Here is a 20055-nt window from a genome sequence, read left to right as displayed (position 1 = left end):
ATCGCCTCGCGCGTGCGCAGGAGAAAGGGCCAGTGGCCTCGATGGAAGCTCGCGCCCGCGCGAGGAAGGGGCTCGCGCGCGCGCGGGCAAAAATACCCGAGCCACTCCAGGCAGCTCGCGCGCGCGCGAGGACAAGCCTCGCCCGCGCGCAGGCCAAACGGACAGAAAACAGGGGAACCTGGAGAAAATCAAGCCAAACACGAATCAAATCAAATCCAAGCTCCAACATACAATACAACACGAAATCAGAACATACCACAAGTTCTAAATCCTTTCCGCAATACAAAATAAGTCGAGTTCTAAAATCAGAGTTCCAACGACTCAACAAAACTAATACAAGTTCAAAAGACTCGACCCTACGACGCGGAGTCTCACTTCTATCCATCTCACCCCAAGCTAACCAAGACGACTCGGTCCAGCTCCTGATCCTCCTGTTGCCAAGTTACACATACAAAACAAAGACAACAGCCGAAATAATCCGGTTAGAAATATAATTTCTAAGTAAAAGAGACAGGCATGCAATATCAAATAAACACCTCGTATCAAAATCCACAAACATGAACAACTTCAAAGAAAAGGGATGTATGCATGACTTTAAAACTCGGGACTATCAAATCAGATAATCGAAATGTCAATCGATACTCGGTTGGGATCCCGGGGCTAAGTATTCACAACAACACACCGACACACCCATTCGGGGTGGATGTCGCTCAACTCAACCCCTAAACTTCAGAGCAACTATAAGAAGTATTCTGGTACTTAGAAAAACTCGAAATCTAAGCCCACTTCAATATAGCTCTCTAAATCGTCTAAATTCAAACGAATTGAATAATCGTCTCAATATAAATGCAAGTGTAACAAGATACTCAAACAAGTTCACACAAGCAAATAAACATGTAGTATGTGATTTTCGGAGCTCGAGAATCAATCGAACTCGAATATTCAACCCCATTCAATTCAAAGTCATCTTTTACCTTTCGAGTCCGTCGAAGATTCAAATCGTCTTCAATTCTCGACAGACTCAACTTCCAAGTTCAATCCAATTCCAAGACTCCAATCCAATCTGAAAATGAAGAATATACGGATTCGGTAACAATCTACCAATTCAATCAAACCCAGAAGTCAAACCAAAACAAAACAACCAATAATCCAAACTCGATTCCGACGGCATAACGGCTATAATCGGTCAAACCAAAAATCTCCGATAACAACCAACAATCCCAAATCATCCAAAACAACTCCTCAATCAAAAAAACAAATCAAAATCCAACAAAATCTCACAACCCCATATTTTGAATTTAACTCCAAAAAATCATATAAAATCCAAACTTTGTTCTTTTTCCGATTCGACTTCGAATACACGATCTATGCTAGCTCAAGAACAACATACTCCAATATTATCAAATTCTGACAACTCAACAAAATTGAAGTTCAAGAGATTGAAGTAAAACTTACGTCTAAACAAAGCCCTCGTTGAGGTGATCGTGAATCTCAACTCGGAAATGAAATCTAACGGTCGGATCGAGCGAATCGAACGGAAAGAAAAGCTTAGAAGTCGCCTCTCATGGCTTCCGGGAGAGAGAAATCGAGAGGGAGAGAGAGTGGGGAGGAAGGAGAGGTATGGGGTGAGGTGATGGGTATACCAACTTGCATCTATTAATAATATATAAATCCAACTTTTGCATTTCAGTCCTTTATTTCTCCAATCTTGCAAAGTAACCCCCTGCTAAATAACAAAACAATCCTCAATCACTGAAAACCCTGATTATCTCGATTAAACTCAATTATAATAAAATCGGGGCATTACAATTCTCCCCCTCTAAGATTCGATTTCGTCCCTCGAAATCTGACAGATCAAAACTGAAACAAGTAAGAACAAACTGAAGACGGACTCACCTCATTCGAACAACTCGGGAAAATGTTGCCTCATATCGGATTCGGTCTCCCAGGTTGCTTCTTCAACTCCGTGACGACTCCACTGAATCTTCACCAACGGAATTGACTTGTTTCTGAGCTGCTTTTCTTTTCTGTCAAGGATCTGAATCGGTCTCTCGAAGTAACTCAGAGTCTCATCCAACTCGGCCTCATCTGGCTGAATAACGTGGGACGGATCTGGATGATATTTACGAAGCATGGAAACATGAAACACGTCATGGATTCCGAACAAAGAAGGGGGAAGAGCCAATCTGTAGGCAAGATCGCCTAACTTCTCCAGAATCTCATAAGGACCAATAAAACGAGGCGACAACTTCCCTCGCTTCCCGAATCTGACAGTACCTCGAAAAGGAAAGATCTTCAAGAAAACTCGGTCTCCTACTTCAAAACTCAGAGGTCGACGTCGAACATTCGCATACTTGGCCTGCCGATCCTGGGCTGTCTTCATCCTCATCTGAATAATCTTCACCTGATCGGCCATGTCACGAATCATATCGGGACCTAACTCAGGTGACTCTGAAATCTCATCCCAGAACAACGGAGATCTGCACTTCTTCCCGTACAAAGCTTCAAACGGTGCCATCCCAATACTCGTCTGAAAACTGTTATTGTACGAAAACTCTACTAAAGGCAACGAATCCTGCCATCCTGAGCCAAAATCAAGTACCACGGCTCGAAGCATATCCTCCAAAGTCTGGATCGTACGCTCGGACTGACCGTCGGTTTGAGGGTGATACGCTGTGCTCAAGTGCAAACGAGTACCCAATGCCGCCTGAAGACTGTGCCAAAAGTGAGAAGTGAACCTCGGATCTCTGTCTGATACGATCGACTTCGGCACACCGTGCAATCTCACCACCTTTCTAACATACAACTCGGCCATCTGGTCGTGGCGGTACGTCATGCGGTACGGAATGAAACAAGCAGACTTCGTTAACCGGTCAACCACTACCCAAACTGCATCGCAACCTCTGAAAGAACGTGGTAGCTTCGTGACAAAGTCCATAGTGATGTGATCCCACTTCCATTCCGGAACAGGCAAACTGTGCAATAAACCTCCGGGCTTCTTCCTCTTGGCTTTCACCTGCTGACAATTCAGACAACGGGACACAAACCTCGTGACGGCTTCCTTCAACTGCTTCCACCAAAACTGAGTCTTCAAGTCGTTATACATCTTTCGGCCTCCAGGATGAACACTGAACCGACTGCAATGCGCCTCTCGAAGAATACGTTGTCTCAACTCAGAAACATCGGGCACAACAATATGGCTATTCACAAACAGAACATCATCCCTGACCTGAAACTCGGACTGGTGGCCTGATCGGACTCTCTCTATCGAACTCTGAATACTTGGATCTGACCTCTGTACCTCTCTGATCAACTGAAACAACTCCGGCTCGGCCTGAATCGCAAAAACTCTGATGGATCTCCTATCGGTCTCAAACTCCAACCCAGAAGTACAACAATCTTCAATCAAACGAGAGACACCAATCGTAGAAAGAGATAAAGAACAAAGCTTCCTACTAAGAGCGTCTGCAGCTGCATTCGATTTTCCAGGATAATACTTGATTTCACAGTCAAAATCCTTCAGCAGATCCATCCATCGCCTCTGTCTCATGTTCAGCTCAGACTGGGAAAACAAGTACTTGAGGCTCTTATGGTCAGAAAATATTTCAAACGACTCGCCATACAGATAATGGCGCCAAGTCTTCAAAGCAAACACGAATGCAGCTAGCTCAAGATCGTGGATTGGATAACGAGTCTCGTGAGGCTTCAGATGCCTTGACGCATAAGCTATGACGTGCTTCCTCTGCATCAGAATGCATCCAAGACCACGGTGAGAAGCATCGCAATACACGGAGAAACCTCCAGTACCTGATGGAATAGACAAGATCGGAGTGCTGGTCAATCTCTTCTTCAGCTCAATGAAACTGGCCTCACACTGTTCGGACCAAACAAATGGTGCATTCTTCTGGGTCAACTGGGTAATCGGCTTTGCAATGGAAGAGAAGCCCTCGATAAATCGACGGTAATACCCTGCTAAACCCATGAAACTGCGAATCTCTGGCACTGATGTCGGTCTCGGCCAATTCATAACTGCCTCGATCTTGCTGGGGTCAACAGATATTCCATCTCCTGATACAATGTGGCCTAGAAAGACGACTCGGTCCAACCAAAACTCGCACTTTGATAACTTCGCATACAACTGCTCGGATCTCAAAATCTGCAACACAATCCTCAAATGCTCGGCATGATCTGAACGGTTCTTTGAATAGACCAGAATATCTTCGATAAAGACAATGACGAACTCATATAGATACCGCTGGAAGACACGGTTCATCAAATCCATAAAAACCGCTGAAGCATTCGTCAAACCCAAAGGCATGACTAAGAACTCAAAATGCCCATATCTGGTTCTGAAAGCTGTCTTAGGCACATCCTCGTCGCGAACTCTCAGCTGATGATACCCTGATCTCAGATCTATCTTCGAGTACACTGCAGAACCCTGTAACTGGTCAAAAAGATCATCAATTCAAGGGAGAGGATATCTGTTCTTAACGGTAGCCTGATTCAACTGGCGATAATCGATACAAAGTCGCATAGAACCGTCTTTCTTCCTCACAAAAAGGACTGGGGCACCCCAAGGCGATATGCTAGATCGGATGTATCCCTTGGAAATCAGATCCTCCAACTGTTCCTTCAACTCTTTCAATTCTAAAGGAGCCATTCGGTAAGGTGCCTTGGAAATAGGCTGAGTACCTAATGCAAGCTCAATGCTGAATTCGATCTCTCGAATCGGCGGCAATCCGGGAATCTCTTCTGGAAAGACATCAGGAAACTCGCTAACCACTGGTATCTCTGTCAACTCAGGGCTAGACCTCATAACATCCACTGCATAGATCAAATATCCCTCTGCTCCTTTCTGTAACAAACGAGTCATGGACAAAGCAGAAATCAAAGGGATTCGGGATCGAGAACCCTTACCGAAAAACTTCCACTTGTCTTCCATAACAGGTCTGAATCGGACTACTTTCTGAAAGCAATCTACCGTTGCCCTGTACTTGGTCAGTGCGTCAATCCCAATGATACAGTCAAAATCAGATAACCCAAGTACAATGCAGTCAATCTCAATCGAATTCCCCTCGGATTCTAAGATGCAGTTACGGACTAATCTCACCGAAACAATTCCTCCACCCAAAGGTGAAGTAATAGAAACAACATCATATAAAGGCTCAGCAAATAAATCATGCATCAAGACAAACCTTTCAGAAATGAAACAGGGAGAAGCTCCCGTATCAATCAACACAAACGCAGGATAACCAAAAATCGAACAGTTACCTGCTATCACGTCATTCGGGGCTGCATTGGCTTGATCCTCTGTCAATGCAAACACTCTAGCCTGTTGTCGAGGAGGTTGGTTCTGATTCTGATTACCTCCCTGATGAGTCTGCTGCTGGGGCTGAAAGAAATGAACTGCAGAAGATGACCTCTCGGGCTGAGCGGATGGTCGAGAAGAACTACCGCTCTGAGCTCTATCGGATCCCCGCTGAGGACAGACTCTAGCAAAATGACCCGGTTGCTGGCAGATGTTGCAACTACCAAACACACCACGGCACTGATCCGATGGATGGCGTCCTCCACACTTGCTGCATGATACTCCAGAGAACCCTGAACTCTGCCCAGAACTGAACTGTCTAGAACCAATGGAACTCGAGGAACTGTTCCCAGACTTCTTAAAAGTCTTCCCCTTCGGTCGATACTGATCTCGCCGGTTTCTGCCACTGTTGCCTCCATCAACCCTCTGAGACTGATTCGGTTGCGGAGAAGGTTGGTACTGATACTGAGGCTGTTGAGACTGAAACTGAACAGGCGGATTCTGAAAAGATCTCTGCTGCTGCTGAGGAGCTGCCTGATTTCCTCGTTGCATCAAAATCCCAGCTTCGGCTCCCTTCGCCTGATCCATGGAATCTGCAAAGTTGTTGGGTCTCCCGGTATTGACTAAGGTAAAGATCTCCGGGTTCAAGCCATTAATGAAATGGTCGGCTTTGGCTTCCTCGTTATTGGCGACATGAGGTGCGAACCTCAAAAGGCTGTCAAACTTGCTCACATAGTCCTCGATGCTCAAATTTCCTTGCTTCAGAATTGAAAATTCGGCACCTTTCTCCTTACGATACGAGACAGGAAAGAACCGCTTGTAGAACTCAGTCTTGAATACACCCCAAGTAATCACGGTGCCTCGGTTCTCGTTCGCCCTCTTGGTCGTAGTCCACCATTTCTTGGCAACACCCTGCAACTGATGACTGACTAACCTGATTCTGCGGTCATCGTTGTAGTCAAGAGAATCGAAGAGTTCATCCATGTCATCTAGCCAACTCTCACAGTCGATGGAGTTCTCGGTACCAGTCAAGGTAGGCGGTCGAAACGATCGGAATCTTTTCAAAAGAGTCTCCATCGGGGTTGCAGTAGCATCAAACTCATCCACTCCTGTACTGTCCTGATCATTCGGAGGAGTTATCACTGGCGGCGGATTCTCAGTCGAAGGAGGAGTCAAAGGTGATTGGTTCCTTCTCAAAGATCATCGAGGTGCCATCTGATACCAAAGGGTTAGGACACAAAATCTCAAACACAATCTCAAACACATAACCTCGGTGTCCAAAAATCTGCTCTGAGTACCCAAGAATCTCAACAATATTCGGAAACGGATAATAGTACAAGGACAAATATATCTCACGAAATTCATGCTTTATAATTTAAATCACAACTCATGTAATTTTAATTAATTCAAGAATCGATAAAGCATGCTCGCACGTATTTAAAATAATCATTTAAATAAATCAAACACATGCGAGAATTCAATTCATGCGGACTCGATCTACCCCACTCACTCTAGTTCGACTCCAAGAATCTTATGGCTTTGATACCACTTAATGTGAGACCCCGATTCTAAACTCGAAATAATTAAACATAATCGAACACGGTAAGTCGCGGGAACAAATCAAATTTTTTTTTTTTTTTTAAAGACAAGCCTCGCGCCCGCGCGATCTATCGCCTCGCGCCCGCGCGATCTATCGCCTCGCGCGTGCGCAGGAGAAAGGGCCAGTGGCCTCGAGGGAAGCTCGCGCCCGCGCGAGGAAGGGGCTCGCGCGCGCGCGGGCAAAAATACCCGAGCCACTCCAGGCAGCTCCCGCGCGCGCGAGGACAAGCCTCGCCCGCGCGCAGGCCAAACGGACAGAAAACAGGGGAACCTGGAGAAAATCAAGCCAAACACGAATCAAATCAAATCCAAGCTCCAACATACAATACAACACAAAATCAGAACATACCACAAGTTCTAAATCCTTTCCGCAATACAAAATAAGTCGAGTTCTAAAATCAGAGTTCCAACGACTCAACAAAACTAATACAAGTTCAAAAGACTCGACCCTATGACGCGGAGTCTCACTTCTATCCATCTCACCCCAAGCTAACCAAGACGACTCGGTCCAGCTCCTGATCCTCCTGTTGCCAAGTTACACATACAAAACAAAGACAACAGCCAGAATAATCCGGTTAGAAATATAATTTCTAAGTAAAAGAGACAGACATGCAATATCAAATAAACACCTCGTATCAAAATCCACAAACATCAACAACTTCAAAGAAAAGGGATGTATGCATGACTTTAAAACTCAGGACTATCAAATCAGATAATTGAAATGTCAATCGATACTCGGTTGGGATCTCGGGGCTAAGTATTCACAACAACTCACCGACACACCCATTCGAGGTGGATGTCGCTCAACTCAACCCCTAGACTTCAGAGCAACTATAAGAAGTATTCTGGTACTTAGAAAAACTCGAAATCTAAGCCCACTTCAATATAGCTCTCTAAATCGTCTAAATTCAAACGAATTGAATAATCGGCTCAATATGAATGCAAGTGTAACAAGATACTCAAACAAGTTCACACAAGCAAATAAACATGTAGTATGTGATTTTCGGGGCTCGAGAATCAATCGAACTCGAGTATTCAACCCCATTCAATTCAAAGTCATCTTTTACCTTTCGAGTCCGTCGAAGATTCAAATCGTCTTCAATTCTCGACAGACTCAACTTCCAAGTTCAATCCAATTCCAAGACTCCAATCCAATCTGAAAATGAAGAATATACGGATTCGGTAACAATCTACCAATTCAATCAAACCCAGAAGTCAAACCGAAACAAAACAACCAATAATCCAAACTCGATTCCGACGGCATAACGGCTATAATCGGTCAAACCAAAAATCTCCGATAACAACCAACAATCCCAAATCATCCAAAACAACTCCTCAATCAACAAAACAAATCAAAACCATCAAAATCCAACAAAATCTCACAACCCCATTTTCGAATTTAACTCCAAAAAATCATATAAAATCCAAACATCGTTCTTTTTCCGATTCGGCTTCGAATACACGATCTATGTTAGCTCAAGAACAACATACTCCAATATTATCAAATTCTGACAACTCAACAAAATTGAAGTTCAAGAGATCGAAGTAAAACTTACGTCTAAACAAAGCCCTCGTTGAGGTGATCGTGAATCTCAACTCGGAAATGAAATCTAACGGTCGGATCGAGCGAATCGAACGGAAAGAAAAGCTTAGAAGTCGCCTCTCATGGCTTCCGGGAGAGAGAAATCGAGAGGGAGAGAGAGTGGGGAGGAAGGAGAGGTATGGGGTGAGGTGATGGGTATACCAACTTTCATCTATTAATAATATATAAATCCAACTTTTGCATTTCAGTCCTTTATTTCTCCAATCTTGCAAAGTAACCCCCTGCTAAATAACAAAACAATCCTCAATCACTGAAAACCCTGATTATCTCGATTAAACTCAATTATAATAAAATCGGGGCATTACATAGTTGTATTTAATTTAGACTTTTATATACTCTATAAAAGTCTAGTGGTATTTAACATGGAATTTCATAGAGTTTTAAAAAGTTATGTGGTATTTAAACTTGACTTTTTAAAACTTTATAAAAGTCTATATGTATCCAAAATGTCAATAAATATTCATTGACCTCTATTAAATTTTTTATTACAAAATTTGAAAACTTAGGTAAAACTATTAAAAGTTTAAAATTGTCCACATGATAATCAGATAATCCAGCGGAAACTTAAATAATACAACTACAACCACCAACAGGATACAACCGAGCCAAAGTAAAATACTCCAAATGTTATACAACCCAATCGAAACATAGTACTAAATCTCACAAATAGAAAACCTGGTACAGTACAATCCACCCTACTAAAGATCAACGATCGCTACCACCCGGTCCATCCATCCTAAGTCATGTCCCATGGAATGGGGCATCCAGAGCAAAAATCGAGGAAGTGAGCTAACAACGCTCAGTACAGAAGTATGAGTATACACATGCTATCAATGCTAAATAAAAGTGAAGGGTACCGGAAACCCATCCATATAGAATCCTGCTCAGACAAAGACGTCATGATATGTAGTATGCTGGGCCGTCGCATCAGGAGGCACTCCCATAGCATAAATCGTGGACTATCCGGATCCTAAACCATGGCATCCATCCACAAAATATAATGGGGTTGAGAGACCCCTCCGCGTTGAAGGGCAGCTATGTGAGAAAGTCAATTCTTCTGGCATTTAATCAAATGCAAAGGTTCCCAATTGGGTTGAAAGTCTACACATTTTCATGTGTATTTAGTTTATAAGGGATTCATATCTTTTTTTTGTGTTAAGACTTATATATTGGTAGGATGAACAAATAAGTTAGTTTTATTAACTTTATATAAATTAGAGCTAAGATTGCGCGCAATTTGTGTAAAGATCTTTTTTTTCATGAATGAAATATGAATATTTAGTTTGTTTAGTTTTCATTTTTTGGTTGAATTTTTTTGTTACATTTGAATCATAGAACGATATTAATGATCATTATGTTGGCTGCCAAAAATATGCTATCAAAACTATTTTAGCAGCGTGCCAAAGTATGCTATTAAACTCCTTCTGCGACATGCGCTGTAGGCTACGAAAAACATTATCATAAAGTTCCAACTCTTTCCGCAGCGTGCAAAGTAGGTTGTCACTATTATATCTACAGTGTTCAATGCAGGCTGCGGATGTAAGTTTCCGCAGCATGCCACGTACGCTGTGGATGTTAGTTTTTGCAGCGCGCAACGTAGGCTGTGGATATAGGTTTTCGCAGCGTGCAATGCCCGCTGTTGATACCCTTGAGTTTCAACAGCTTACTGGTGTGCAACTTGCGATGCGCGCTGCGGATAGCTAATTTGCATGCTGCGAAAATGTTGTGAAATTTTACTCGCAAGCGTACGAGTGTCAAGTTTTAGTATAGTGAAAGAGAGAGTGTCGATCCCACAGGGAGTAAAATGAAAATATTCAATACTTGTAATTAAAATAGTCTTAATTTTATCTAGAAAATCAAACTTCGAGAATTTTGCAGAAGAAATAAAATAAATAATGAGAAATTATCAAGCTCACACACACACAAATTTTGAGAAATGATCAATCAGAGAAAAATAGTCCAGAGGTTTTGATTTCACTTGGTCTCGACAATATTCAATCCTAATTAATCTATTTTATGAATTTCCTTCGATTAATAACCAAGAACACTTAGATTATTCAATTCCCCTCTCCCGAGCAACAAATAGAGTGTATCAACTACAATTCGATTTCAATATCCCTATTAAAAATCTAGATGTAGTGATATGTGTAAAATGATGTTCATTAAAGGTTTTATTAAAGCTATATACTCTCCCGAGCTATATAAACAATTAACAGTGTAGTTCCTATTGATCCTACTCAAAATCCCCTCTCCCGAGCAATGATTCTAAGTAAATATAACAACTCAATTTATGGCCAGTAAATTAAGAAGACATTCAATTCTAAAAACACAATTAATCTATAGAAATTCAATTTATTAAAATCAAAGATTCATGAATATGTCTCAACCAAGCTACGTCAACCTCTAGACTAGAGAAGTTTAGTTCATGCTCGAATTCAATAAAAACCAAATAATGTTTAATATCTCAAACATAATTCAACAATCAAAAGAAAATAAAAAGAAGAAACAAAGCCGTAGTCTTTCTTCCGTGTCCGGTCGAAAAGTCTTCATCTTCGTTCCAAGCAATCTTCAATTCTTCAACTCCACAAACTCACAAAAGTGCTCTCTGGAATATTGTGTGTATTAGCGGCTGATAGATAGTTTTTTGACTCCAAAAAATACCCTAAATATGACCTAACAATCGTCCAAAATAATACCAAAGATATCCCCAAAGTTTTCATAAACATTCGGACTCTAATATTCCAAATAGACGACGGCGCGGGCGCGCAGGAAATAGGGCGGGCGCGCTCTCAATTCGCAAAACAAACTTTTGAACATTCTTCAACGGCGCGGGCGCGCCCTCAGCTCGACTTTTCTTCTTAGATTCTTAAATAACAGCGCAGGCGTGCCTAGGGATAGGGCGGGCGCCCCTTTAGCTCGAACTCAGCCTTTTTCTTCTCTTTTCCAACTCTTGAATTTCCTTGTAAACTTCCATCTTTTAAGCTTATTTTCACTTGAACACATCGAAGTCCATAACTTCCTACAAACACAAAAACAACAACAATTTCACGCAATATCTACCAATAAATTCCAAAAATCAAGTAAAACCATATACAAATTAAGTGCACAAAATGCACTTATCAAATTCCCCCAAACTTGAACTTTTGTTTGTCTCGAGCAAAACTAACACAAACTCCACTCAATTGCAAGAACAACAACCATCAAGAATGACTATGGATTAATGACCTCAGTATGGAATTCCAAAACAATTTAAATCCAATCATATCTGTCCTACTAACACTTGAAAAATAAGTTAGCCAGAAAAGTAATTCAACCTCATAAACTCATAAACTCCGCAACTCACGTTTCAAAATACTCTTCTCTTAACTCAATTCAAACATTCACAAATCATGAGGACTTTCATGGTAGAGCAGGATCAAATTCAAGGATATATCATCACAACCACACTCAATTGGTTTAATTCAAAAAACGTAGTGTGTGCATGTTTCGATCAAGAATTCATAATCATTAAAGTTTCAATCAACAGTCCATAGGCTAAATTCTCGCAACCCATCTCCACTAGTATATTGGGCAACTGTGACTCGGTCAATAGGACTTAATAAGCTTATAATGCAAGGCCTGGCTCATGGCTACAAATGAAGAAAAAGAATTCAAATAAGGAGTAATTCACATTTATGCTCAACTCTAATGTCAACTCATGTTCATTCACAACTTCACACTTATTTCACTTCATTGATTTTTCTCAACTTTTCTTTTCACAACTTTTCTTTTCACAACTTTTTCAACTCTTTTTTTTTTCTTTTCTACTACCTTCCTCATTTCCATTCATCCACCACACCATTCCATTTTTCACAAATAAAAACTAGGAGCATATAATAATTTAGCATTCAAATTACTCCCTTAAAGGTATGAAATAGTATATAAGCTATTCAGGTAGTCAATGTAGGACCTCGAAATAATGACGAATGGGGGTTTCATCACACGTTTACACGCATGCCATTCGATTTTCAATAAAGCTCAAACAAGGTACTAGGGATAAAATAAATAATAGGTAGCTTGAAAGGCTCAAACGAATTTATACAAATCACCTAAATCATTCCTAATCACAGTTTTGCCCGTATTTCGCCTCGATGGGTGTCCGAACTAGTTCTAGACAAGTCTCAATCCACAATTAAATCATACAAATCTCAATCAGTGCAGAAAGGAATAATCATCAGCAGTAAACGATGATTTTCACAACAAGTTTTAGAATTATCGTACCTCTAAGTACTAATATGCGTGTAAGCTCAAATGGGCAACTAAGGATAAATTGATTCAATAAAATTCAAGGCCCAAAAAATCCAAACAATGCCTTAATCATTTTTATGTTTGTCTGTCTCAAGATTCAGATTCAAGCAAAATCACAGAATATATAGGAGTTCAATTGTTCAATTGGTTCCATTTATTTCAAAATTTTGTCAGCTAGGCAGGTAGTCATGGACATCAGTTACAAAACAAAAATTAACATCATTGGCCATCAATCCATTTCATTATGATTTCTCAACATCATTCACCAAAAAACCACAACTACATAAATTTCTCAAATTCAGCCACACACCAACACAACACAACTCCTAAGAACCAAACAACTAAAATAAAAACAAAACAAAAGCAAAAGCAACTAAACAAAAACAATAAAAGTCAGAACTGACACAACCCCCAAACTTAGTACATTCATTGTCCTCAAGGAATTAAAACAAGAAAGCATAAAGGACATGTACCACAAACGACGACCGTCAATGGTCGTCGCCATCATCAGCGGCATCATCATGGGACGGACCTGAAGGGCCAAAAGTGGGCGGCCACTGTGGATACAGAGGAAATGGATGAGTCGAACTAGCAGCCTGTGGAAACTGATGTCTCAAAGCATCTGTAAAATCCATCATGTAGTCCATAAAGACACCAGTAGTCTGCTGAAATGTCCGAAACTCTTGACGGTGTGCTCTCAATTCATCCTCCAGAAGAGCAACACGATCGGGCGCAACAGGGGGAACCTGAGGTCGGGGTGCAGGGCCGCTTCGTGCAGCTACTCTCTCATTAAAATCTCGTCTCTCAGTGCGAGTTCGGTGCTCAGAAGCTGGTATCATGCGAAAATGAGTTTGACAAGCAATCGGAGCAGTAGCTTTCAACAATTCTTCATTATGGCCCCACTCAACTCCAGCCGCTTCACAAAGATCAGTGATAAGTGCGGGTAATGCAAACCCGCCAGTCGTCTTACCTGCTGCCACACCCTGAATAGTTGCTTGACAAATATGTCCCAAGTCGATTGCTTTGCCCTCCAAAATACAATAAACAAGAATCGCTCGTTCTCGTGTCACCTCATGCTCGTGGTCAGTTGGTTTAAGATGAGCACACACAAAGTTATACCACAGCTTAGCATCAGGAATTAGCTCGGTTTTCTTCAACTTGGAAGGCTGATGATCACGGCCCATGCGCCATTCCGCGCCCGGAACACAAATACGGCTCAGAATCGCCGCGTAATCCACTTCATTCGCTTGGTACTCCGCATACTCATCGTGAAATACTGGCGGAAGGTTGTACAGGGTGTTAATAGTGTGAGCATCAAAAGGCACCAGCTGGCCTCAGACAAGCACTTTCAACTGCATGTGCTTTACTTTCAAGTTCGCATAAAATTCACGAACGACTGGGACGACTGCATCCTGAGGTGGCTTAACAAAATTTAACCATTGACGCCCATTCACAGCCCTACCAATTGTATTCAAAAACTCATCATTCCCAAATCCCGATGTCGTATCAAACCCACGCTCTGGTAATATCGTTTTGACTAGACAATTTTGATAATGTTGTTCGGCACTCTCATTCCAGAAACGCTGCGGCTCAGGCTCCGGATTATCATGAGAAGAGGATGCAACAGATTTTTGTTTCTTCTTTGGTGCCATGAATCAAACACTTAGTGTGCACCACAAGTCACACAACAATTAACCAATTTACCACAATCACAACTTCCCCAAACTTAAATCTAATCCACAATCCACACACAACAACAACCGCTTCCGCAACAATCCAATAGAATTCACACTTCAAAGATCGATTAATCAATTAAGACTTCAAGACCCATGAATCGCACGAGTAGAATTTCGAAATACTCACCACCCAAAACACTTTTAGAAGTACCAAAAGAACGACTTACTCCATATGAGTCCGAGAAGAGTAGATAATCAAAAGCTTCTCCAATGTACAATCCTCCAAAAATTAAATGAAGCGTGCCCTGGATAAAAGTGGTTCGACCGTCCCGCGTCAAATAGATGATGAAAGAAATTAGATTGTGGGGGGTGGAGATGAAGAGATAGACGAGCCGATTATAACAATAGAAGAGGGGAAAAAATCGTGAGGAAGAAGGTGGACAAGAAATTAGGGAAAAGATTTGGGAGAAAGGAAAGAAAAGAGTATGTTATATGGAAGAAATCGGTGTCAAGACGGGCGCGCGTATGGTAAGGGTGGGCGCGCCTTCATCTCGATTTGTGAGTTTTGTAATAGAAGGGGCGGGGCGGGCGCGCGAGTGGTAAGGGCGGGCGCGCCTTCATCTCAAAACATTTGGCACAAATATGGTACAGGGACGGTGCGGGCACGCCGAAGGAGGGGCGGGCGCGCCTTGAGCTCGAAAAAATTTCACCATTGTCATGCTAGAGCGGCACGGGCACGCTAATTAATAGAGCGGGTGCCCCTTCGATTCGAGATTGGTATCAAAAATCCTGCAAAAATCATAGAAAAAACCAAATTACTTCCAAAACAACAAAATTAAAAGTAAAAACGAAAAAAACAAAAAACAAAAAAAATAAAACGAGAAAACAAAGACAAAAACTAAAAAATTTGGGTTGCCTCCCAAAAAGCGCTTGGTTTAAAGTCATCAGCCCGACGTGCACCAGTCTTTAGTTGAGATCATCAAGCAATGCACTGGATGCGGGTAGTACTTCGTTGCCAAAGTAGTGGTTGACTCTCTGCCCATTAACCTTGAAAGTTCTTCCATCTGTACACCGCAATTCAATGGCACCATGTGGATAAACTGTCTCTATGAGAAACGGCCCTGACCATCGCGATTTCAACTTCCCTGGAAATAATTTCAACCGAGAGTTAAATAGCAAAACTCTCTGACCCTTTTCTAATTCCCTATGCACAATGATTTTATCATGCCACTTCTTTGTTTGCTCTTTGTAGATTTTGGCATTCTCATATGCTTCACTTCGGAATTCATCCAATTCATTCAACTGTAGTTTCCGCAACTCTCCGGATGCTTCGAGATCCATGTTTAGCTTCTTGATAGCCCAAAATGCCTTGTGCTCCAATTCCAACGGTAAATGACATGCCTTACCAAAAACCAGCCTGTAGGGATACATCCCAATGGGTGTTTTGAATGCAGTGTGGTAGGCCCAAATGGCGTCATCTAGCTTGATTGCTCAATCTTTCCGATTTGTCTTAACCGTTTTCTCCAAGATTTGTTTGATTTCCCGGTTAGAGATCTCCGCCTGGCCATTGGTTTGAGGATGGTATGCACACGCCACCTTATGCCTGACACCATATTTAGTGAGCAAGGTATTAAAAATCTTATTGCAGAAATGCGTACCTTCATCACTGATTATTGCTCGTGGAGTTCCAAACCGCGTGAAGATATTCTTTTGCAAAAATTTAACTACAACACGAGCGTCATTAGTCGAGGTGGCAATGGCTTCCACCCATTTCGAAACGTAATCAACTGCTAATAAAATATAAGTGTACCCAAAAAAAGGGGGAAAGGAACCCATAAAATCAATACCCCACACATCAAATAATTCTACTTCTAAAATATTTGTGAGGGGTAATTCATGCCTTCTTGAAATATTTTCCGTTCTTTTACACTTATCACATGATTTCACCAAGGTATAACTATCTTTAAACAACGTAGGCCAATAAATACCAGATTGTAGTACCTTAGCAGTAGTTAGGGTGGCTCCAAAATGTCCTCCATAGGGGGAGGAATGGCATTGTTCCAAAATTTCATGTGCCTCTTGCCCCGCCACACATCTCCGAATCACTTGATCGGCACAACGTTTGAAAACATAGGGATCATCCCACAAGTAGAACTTAACGTCATGGAAAAACTTCTTCTTTTGATGTCTATTCAACTCTGGAGGCATAGCACCACAAGACAAGAAATTCGCAATATCAGCAAACCATGGATTAAAGGAACTTACCTCAAAGATTTGTTCATCCGGAAACAATTCCTTTATGCTCTCCTCCTCCTTCACGTCTTCTAGCTCCAATCTTGACAAGTGATCAGCAACTTGATTTTCGCTACCCTTCTTGTCCTTGATCTCAAAATCAAACTCTTGTAAAAGTAGAATCCACCTTATCAAGCGTGGCTTGGCATCCTTTTTGGCAAACAAGTAGCGAATTGCTGCATGGTCAGTATAAACAACTACTTTAGTACCAATTAAATATGGACGAAATTTATCAAAAGCAAAAACTACTGCAAGCTACTCTTTTTCGGTGGTAGTGTAGTTTTGCTGTGCGGCATCCATGGTGCGACTGGCGTAATATATAGCTCTGAAAATCTTATCTCTCCTTTGGCCTAATACCGCGCCCACTGCATATTCACTAGCATCGCACATAAGCTCAAAGGGCTCCTTCCAATCCGGCACAATCATGATGGGTGTTGTGGTCAATGTCGTCTTGATCTTTTCAAAGGCCTGCAAACAATCATCATCAAAAATGAATGTAGAATATTTTTCAAGTAAATTACACAGGGGTTTTGTGATTTTAGAAAAATCCTTAATGAAACGCCGATAAAACCCTGCATGGCCTAAAAAACTTCTGATGCCCTTGATATTCTTCGGAGGTGGAAGCTTCTCAATTGCAACCACTTTGGCTCGATCCACCTCTAATCCATAGGATGACACTTTATGTCCAAGGACAATGCCCTCTTGAACCATGAATTGACATTTTTCCCAGTTAAGAACTAAATTCTTTTCTTGGCACCTCTGCAAAACAAGAGACAGATTATGCAAGCAATGATCAAAAGAGGAACCAAATACTGAAAAGTCATCCATAAACACTTCCATCACGTCCTCCACCATATATGCAAAAATCGCCATCATACACCGCTGAAAAGTTTCAGGTACATTACACAGTCCAAACGACATCCTCCTGAAAGCAAACGTGCCATAGGGACACGTAAAAGTAGTCTTCTCCTGATCTTCCGGTGCTATAGCAATTTGATTATAGCCTGAATAACCATCTAAGAAACAGTAATAGCAACCAGCAAGTCTATCAAGCATTTGATCAATGAAAGGAAGTGTAAAATGATCCTTACGAGTATCTTTGTTCAACTTCCTATAATCTATACATACTCGCCAGCCAGTTACTGTACGTGTGGAGATTAACTCATTATTCTCGTTTTTAACCACAATAATCCCACCTTTCTTAGGCACCACTTGAACAGGAGATACCCAACTACTGTCAGAAATAGCATAGCATACCCAACCACTTGTTGGACTAATACCCTTAATGTCAGAAATTGACCATCCTAAAGCGGTTTTAAAATTTCTCAGAACTCTCAGCAACTTATCTTTCTCTACAGCAGACAAATAAGCAGATATAATAACAGGACAAGTAGAATTTTCACCAAGGAATTCATAACATAGGTGCGCAGGCAATGCTTTCAGATCATGAGTTTCAGGGGATACCTCTGGTGCACTATTTTCCAATGTTTCAGATTCCTTAGAACTCACCATTTTTTCTTTCGGAGCGCTGTCTAGGAATACTTTTTGTTCATGTAACTCCCAATCCTCTTCCTTATCAACCACCTCGTCTGCCACCAAACATCGTTCGAGCGGATCAGTACTTCCTGCACATGAAAAAGAGTTATGAGAATCAATAATTTCAATGCTCTTACATGTACTTACCTCATTTGGGCCCCTCATGGTATGATAAATATTAAAAATCACCGCTTCATCACCAACTCGAAGTGTGAGTTCTCCCTTGTATACATCGATCAATGCGCATGCAGTAGCTAGAAAAGGTCTCCCAAAAATCAAGGGAGTTTCTTCATCTTCATCCATGTCCAAAATCACGAAGTCTGCTGGAAATATGAACTTATCGACCTTTACCAAAACATCCTCCACAATACCCCGTGGGTATGTGATACTCCGATCAGCCAGCTGTAATGTGATGGTGGTCGCCCTGACTTCTCCAAGCTCCAAAGTCCTGTAAACAGAAAAAGGCATTAAATTTATACTAGCTCCTAAATCACATAAAGCTCTATTTACCTTAGAACCACCAATAAAACAAGGGATAGTAAAACTCCCTGGATCCTTCAGCTTTTGTGGCAACATTTTCTGCAGGATTGCGCTACATTCTTCTGTCAAATTCACCACTTCGTTGTCTTGCAATCTCCTCTTCTTAGACATTACATCTTTGATGAATTTTGCATAATTAGGCATTTGTTCCAAGGCATCTGCAAATGGAATATTGATGTGTATCTTCTTGAAGATATCTAGAAACTTGGAAAACTGCTCATCAAGTGCCTTCTTCTTAAACCGCTGTGGATAAGGAAGTTGTGGCTTGTACATCGGTTTAGATTCAGCTTCCTTCTTGGGCTCTTCAACCACAATTTCTTCAGTCACTGGTTCTTCACTTTCTTTGGCTTTGCTCTGCTCTTTCTCTTCTAACTTCTTCCCACTTTTCAACTCAACTGCTTTGCACTGCTCTTTTGGATTCACTTCAGTATTGCTGGAAAACTGTCCTCTGTTTTGATCCTTCAAAGCATTTGCAAGCTGTCCAATCTGTGTCTCCATGGATTTCATCATAGCTCCCAAACTACACATGTGTGTCTCCATGCTGTCCATTCGAGTTTCAGTCCTCGACATCCGCTTGTTAGATTCAGTAACAAATGTAGACACCACATCTTCCAACGATGCTTTACCTTCCCCTTTATTTGTATTGAATCCCAGAGGGGGTTTCAACACATTCTTGTTGTTGGCATAAGAATAGTTTTTATGGTTACGTAAACCAGGATGATAAGTATTAGGAGGAGGGTTACCTCGATAATTTCCATAGCCTCTGGGATTGATATATTGTGCTTCCTCAGGTGGATGAGATTCTTCTATGGCAACTAATACACCTGCAGGTTCTGCGATATTTACCTTGTTCAGAGAAGCAACTTGTGTACTCAACGCAGATAACTGTGCAGTAATGGATGTAAGAGGATCCACACTATACACTACTTTCTTGACTCCCATACGTTCAGATGGCTATTGATAACTATTGATAGTCATCTGTTCCAGCATATCATAAGCCTGAATGGGGTCCTTGGCAAATATGGTACCTTCAGCAGTAGAGTCCACAGACATTCTTGTAGGCGCATTCAGTCCATTGTAGAAAAACTCTATTTCTTCCCAATCTGCAAAATTATGATTAGGACAACGTCTTAACAAATCTTTGTACCTTTCCCATGCCTCGTATAGCTGTTCTGAATCATGCTGTTGAAAGGTACTGATCTCAATCTTCAGCT

The 20055-nt window shown here is 41.5% G+C and overlaps 1 non-coding gene across 1 annotated transcript; it reads left to right on the top strand.

Annotated features, from left to right (window-relative positions):
* The first annotated feature begins 19949 nt into the window (after nucleotides 1-19949).
* On the top strand, nucleotides 19950-20055 carry LOC140894214 (small nucleolar RNA R71). The gene has a single exon (XR_012153759.1). It is a non-coding gene; the product is annotated as a small nucleolar RNA R71 (small nucleolar RNA).

This window comes from Henckelia pumila, chromosome 3 (genome assembly GCF_033568475.1).
Source record: "Henckelia pumila isolate YLH828 chromosome 3, ASM3356847v2, whole genome shotgun sequence".
Classification (NCBI taxonomy): Eukaryota; Viridiplantae; Streptophyta; class Magnoliopsida; order Lamiales; family Gesneriaceae; genus Henckelia; species Henckelia pumila.
Note: the sequence above shows the minus strand (reverse complement) of the source record. Positions and strands in the feature narration are given on the sequence as shown.